Source organism: Schistocerca nitens, chromosome 8, assembly GCF_023898315.1.
Source record: "Schistocerca nitens isolate TAMUIC-IGC-003100 chromosome 8, iqSchNite1.1, whole genome shotgun sequence".
Classification (NCBI taxonomy): Eukaryota; Metazoa; Arthropoda; class Insecta; order Orthoptera; family Acrididae; genus Schistocerca; species Schistocerca nitens.
The window spans coordinates 7,439,695-7,445,963 of NC_064621.1; positions in this window are offsets into that span (position 1 = coordinate 7,439,695).

Sequence of the window (6,269 nt, forward strand, 5' to 3'; positions counted from 1 at the left end):
GTTTTACATTCCGATGCACCTCTGCAGGTTTACTGTATCCCTTTGACCTTCCCATTGACGATGAAAAACAGAAATTGCATCGGAATTAAATATAAGATACACAATGCCGACTTAAGTACACGAAGACAAAGTCTTCCTACTGTCTATGATTTGAGCGTTTCCTGTGTCATCAGTTTTACTTTCCGATGCACCTCTGCATGTTTACTATATCCCTTGGGCCTTCCCATTCACGATGAAACACAGAAAATTAATCGTAAATAAATATAAGAGACACAATGAAGACTTAAGTACAGGAAGACTGAGTCTTCCTACTGTCTATGTTTTGAGCGTTTCCTGTGTCACCAGTTTTACATTCCGATGCACCTCTGAAGGTTTACTGTATCCCTTGGACCTTCCCATTGACGATGAAACACATAAATTGCATGGGAATTAAATATAAGAGACACAATGCCGACTTAAGTACAGGAAGAGTGAGTCTTCCTACTGTCTATGTTTTTAACGTTTCCTGTGTCACTAGTTTTACATTCCGATGCACCTCTGCAGGTTTACTGTATCCCTTGGACCTTTCCATTGACGATGAAACACAGAAACTGCATCGGAATTAAATATAAGAGACACAATGCCGACTTAAGTACAGGAAAACTGAGTTTTCCTACTGTCTATAATTTGAGCGTTTCCTGTGTCACCAGTTTTACATTCCGATGCACCTCTACAGGTTTACTGTATCCCTTGGACCTTCACAGGTACGATGAAACACAGGAATTGCATCGGCATTAAATATAAGAGACACAATGCCGACTTAAGTACAGGAAGACTGAGTCTTCCTACTGTCTATGTTTTGAGCGTTTCCTGTGTCACCAGTTTTACATTCCGATGCACCTCTGCAGATTTACTGTATCCCTTGGACCATCCCATTGTCGATGAAACACAGAAATTGCATCGGAATTAAATATAAGAGACACAATGCCGACTTAAGTACAGGAAGACTGAGTCTTCCTACTTTCTATAACTTGAGCGTTTCCTGTGTCACCAGTTTTACATTCCGATGAACCTCTACAGGTTTACTGTATCCCTTGGACGCTCACAGTGACGATGAAACACAGAAATTGCATCGGAATTAAATATAAGAGACACAATGCCGACTTAAGTACAGGAAGATTGAGTTTTCCTATTGTCTATAATTTGAGCGTTTCCTGTGTCACCAGTTTTACATTCCGATGCACCTCTACAGGTTTACTGTATCCCTTGGATCTTCACAGGTACGATGAAACACAAAAATTGCATCGGAATTAAATATAAGAGACACAATGCCGACTTAAGTACAGGAAGACTGAGTCTTCCTACTGTCTATGTTTTGAGCGTTTCCTGTGTCACCAGTTTTATATTCCGATGCACCTCTGCAGGTTTACTGTATCCCTTGGACCTTCCCATTGTCGATAAAACACAGAAATTGCATCGGAATTAAATATAAGAGACACAATGCCGACTTAAGTACCAGAAAACAGTCTTCTTACGGTCAATGTTTTGAGCGTTTCCTGTGTCACCAGTTTTACATTCCGATGCACCTCTGCAGGTTTACTGTATCCCTTGGACCTTGCCATTGGCGATGAAACACACAAATTGAATCGAAATTAAATATAAGAGACACAATGCGGACTTAAGTACAGGAAGACTGAGTCTTCCTACTGTCTATGTTTTGAGCGTTTCCTGTTTCACCAGTTTTACATTCCGATGCACCTCTGCAGGTTTACTATATCCCTTGGACCTTCCCATTGTCGATGAAACACAGAAATCGCATCGGAATTAAATATAAGAATCACAATGCCGTCTTAAGTACAGCAAGACTGAGTCTTCCTACTGTCTATGATTTGACCGTTTTCTGAGTCACCAGTTTTACATTCCGATGCACCTCTGCAGGTTTACTGTATCCCTTGGACATTCCCATTGACGATGAAAAACAGAAATTGCATCGGAATTAAATATAAGATACACAATGCCGACATAAGTACAGGAAGACTAAGTCTTCCTACTGTCTATGTTTTGAGCGTTTCCTGTGTCATCAGTTTTACTTTCCGATGTACCTCTGCATGTTTACTATATCCCTTGGACCTTCCCATTCACGATGAAACACAGAAATTTAATCGGAAATAAATATAAGAGACACAATGCCGACTTAAGTACAGGAAGACTGAGTCATCCTACTGCCTATGTTTTGAGCGTTTCCTGTGTCACCAGTTTTACATTCCGATGCACCTCTGCAGGTTTACTGTATCCCTTGGACCTTCCCATTGACGATGAAACACAGAAATTGCATTGGAATTAAATATAAGAGACACAATGCCGACTTAAGTACAGGAAGACTGAGTCTTCCTACTTTCTATGTTTTTAGCGTTTCCTGTGTCAGTAGTTTTACATTCCGATGCACCCCTGCCGGTTTACTATATTCCTTGGACCTTCCCATTGTCGATGAAACAAAGAAATTGCATCGCATTAAATATAAGAGGCACAATGCCGACTTAAGTACAGCAAGACTAAGTCTTCCTACTGTCTATGTTTTGAGCGTTTCCTGTGTCATCAGTTTTACATTCCGATGCACCTCTGCAAGTTTACTATATCCCTTGGACGTTTCCATTCACGATGAAACACAGAAATTTCATCTGAAATAAATATAAGAGACACAATGCCGACTTAAGTACAGGAATACTGAGTCTTCCTACTGTCTATAATTTGATAGTTTCCTGTGTCACCAGTTTTACATTCCGATGCACCTCTGCAGGTTTACTGTATCCCTTGGACCTTCCCATTGTCGATTAAACACAGAAATTGCATCGGAATTAAAGATAAGAGACTCAATGCCGACTTAAGTACAGGAAGACTGAGTCTTCCTACTTTCTATAACTTGAGCGTTTCCTGTGTCACCAGTTTTACATTCAGATGAACCTCTACAGGTTTACTGTATCCCTTGGACCCTCACAGTGACGATGAAACACACAAATTGCATCGGAATTAAATATAAGAGACACAATGCCGACTTAAGTACAGGAAGACTGAGTTTTCCTACTGTCTATAATTTGAGCGTTTCCTGTGTCACCAGTTTTACATTCCGATGCACCTCTACAGGTTTACTGTATCCCTTGGACCTTCACAGGTACGATGAAACACAGAAATTGCATCGGAATTAAATATAAGAGACACAATGCCGACTTAAGTACAGGAAGACTGAGTCTTCATACTGTCTATGTTTTGAGCGTTTCCTGTGTCACCAGTTTTATATTCCAATGCACCTCTGCAGGTTTACTGTATCCCTCGGACCTTCCCATTGTCGATAAAACACAGAAATTGCATCGGAATTAAATATAAGAGACACAATGCCGACTTAAGTACCAGAAAACAGTCTTCTTACGGTCAATGCTTTGAGCGTTTCCTGTGTCACCAGTTTTACATTCCGATGCACCTCTGCAGGTTTACTGTATCCCTTGGACCTTGCCATTGGCGATGAAACACACAAATTGAATCGAAATTAAATATAAGAGACACAATGCCGACTTAAGTACAGGAAGACTGAGTCTTCCTACTGTCTATGTTTTGAGCGTTTCCTGTGTCACCAGTTTTACATTCCGATGCACCTCTGCAGGTTTACTATATCCCTTGGACCTTCCCATTGTCGATGAAACACAGAACTCGCATCGGAATTAAATATAAGAATCACAATGCCGTCTTAACTACAGCAAGACTGAGTCTTCCTACTGTCTATGATTTGAGCGTTTCCTGAGTCACCAGTTTTACATTCCGATGCACCTCTGCAGGTTTACTGTATCCCTTGGACATTCCCATTGACGATGAAAAACAGAAATTGCATCGGAATTAAATATAAGATACACAATGCCGACTTAAGTACAGGAAGACTAAGTCTTCCTACTGTCTATGTTTTGAGCGTTTCCTGTGTCATCAGTTTTACTTTCCGATGCACCTCTGCATGTTTACTATATCCCTTGGACCGTCCCATTCACGATGAAACACATAAATTTAATCGGAAATAAATATAAGAGACACAATGCCGACTTAAGTACAGGAAGACTGAGTCTTCCTACTTTCTATGTTTTTAGCGTTTCCTGTGTCAGTAGTTTTACATTCCGATGCACCCCTGCCGGTTTACTATATTCCTTGGACCTTCCCATTGTAGATGAAACAAAGAAATTGCATCGCATTAAATATAAGATGCACAATGCCGACTTAAGTACAGCAAGACTAAGTCTTCCTACTGTCTATGTTTTGAGCGTTTCCTGTGTCATCAGTTTTACTTTCCGATGCACCTCTGCAAGTTTACTATATCCCTTGGACGTTTCCATTCACGATGAAACACATAAATTTCATCTGAAATAAATATAAGAGACACAATGCCGACTTAAGTACAGGAATACTGAGTCTTCCTACTGTCTATAATTTGATAGTTTCCTGTGTCACCAGTTTTATATTCCGATGCACCTCTGCAGGTTTACTGTATCCCTTGGACCTTCCCATTGTCGATTAAACACAGAAATTGCATCGGAATTAAAGATAAGAGACTCAATGCCGACTTAAGTACAGGAAGACTGAGTCTTCCTACTTTCTATAACTTGAGCGTTTCCTGTGTCACCAGTTTTACATTCAGATGAACCTCTACAGGTTTACTGTATCCCTTGGACCCTCACAGTGACGATGAAACACAGAAATTGCATCGGAATTAAATATAAGAGACACAATGCCGACTTAAGTACAGGAAGACTGAGTTTTCCTACTGTCTATAATTTGAGCGTTTCCTGTGTCACCAGTTTTACATTCCGATGCACCTCTACAGGTTTACTGTATCCCTTGGACCTTCACAGGTACGATGAAACACAGAAATTGCATCGGAATTAAATATAAGAGACACAATGCCGACTTAAGTACAGGAAGACTGAGTCTTCCTACTGTCTATGTTTTGAGCGTTTCCTGTGTCACCAGTTTTATATTCCAATGCACCTCTGCAGGTTTACTGTATCCCTTGGACCTTCCCATTGTCGATAAAACACAGAAATTGCATCGGAATTAAATATAAGAGACACAATGCCGACTTAAGTACCAGAAAACAGTCTTCTTACGGTCAATGCTTTGAGCGTTTCCTGTGTCACCAGTTTTACATTCCGATGCACCTCTGCAGGTTTACTGTATCCCTTGGACCTTCGCATTGGCGATGAAACACACAAATTGCATCGAAATTAAATATAAGAGACACAATGCCGACTTAAGTACAGGAAGACTGAGTCTTCCTACTTTCTATGTTTTTTGCGTTTCCTGTGTCAGTAGTTTTACATTCCGATGCACCCCTGCCGGTTTACTATATTCCTTGGACCTTCCCATTGTCGATGAAACAAAGAAATTGCATCGCATTAAATATAAGAGGCACAATGCCGACTTAAGTACAGCAAGACTAAGTCTTCCTACTGTCTATGTTTTGAGCGTTTCCTGTGTCATCAGTTTTACTTTCCGATGCACCTCTGCAAGTTTAATATATCCCTTGGACGTTTCCAGTCACGATGAAACACAGAAATTTCATCTGAAATAAATATAAGAGACACAATGCCGACTTAAGTACAGGAATACTGAGTCTTCCTACTGTCTATAATTTGATAGTTTCCTGTGTCACCAGTTTTACATTTCGATGCACCTCTGCAGGTTTACTGTATCCCTTGGACCTTCCCATTGTCGATTAAACACAGAAATTGCATCGGAATTAAAGATAAGAGACTCAATGCCGTCTTAAGTACAGGAAGACTGAGTCTTCCTACTTTCTATAACTTGAGCGTTTCCTGTGTCACCAGTTTTACATTCAGATGAACCTCTACAGGTTTACTGTATCCCTTGGACCCTCACAGTGACGATGAAACACAGAAATTGCATCGGAATTAAATATAAGAGACACAATGCCGACTTAAGTACAGGAAGACTGAGTTTTCCTACTGTCTATAATTTGAGCGTTTCCTGTGTCACCAGTTTTACATTCCGATGCACCTCTACAGGTTTACTGTATCCCTTGGACCTTCACAGGTACGATGAAACACAGAAATTGCATCGGAATTAAATATAAGAGACACAATCCCGACTTAAGTACAGGAAGACTGAGTCTTCCTACTGTCTATGTTTTGAGCGTTTCCTGTGTCACCAGTTTTATATTCCAATGCACCTCTCCAGGTTTACTGTATCCCTTGGACCTTCCCATTGTCGATAAAACACAGAAATTGCATCGGAAT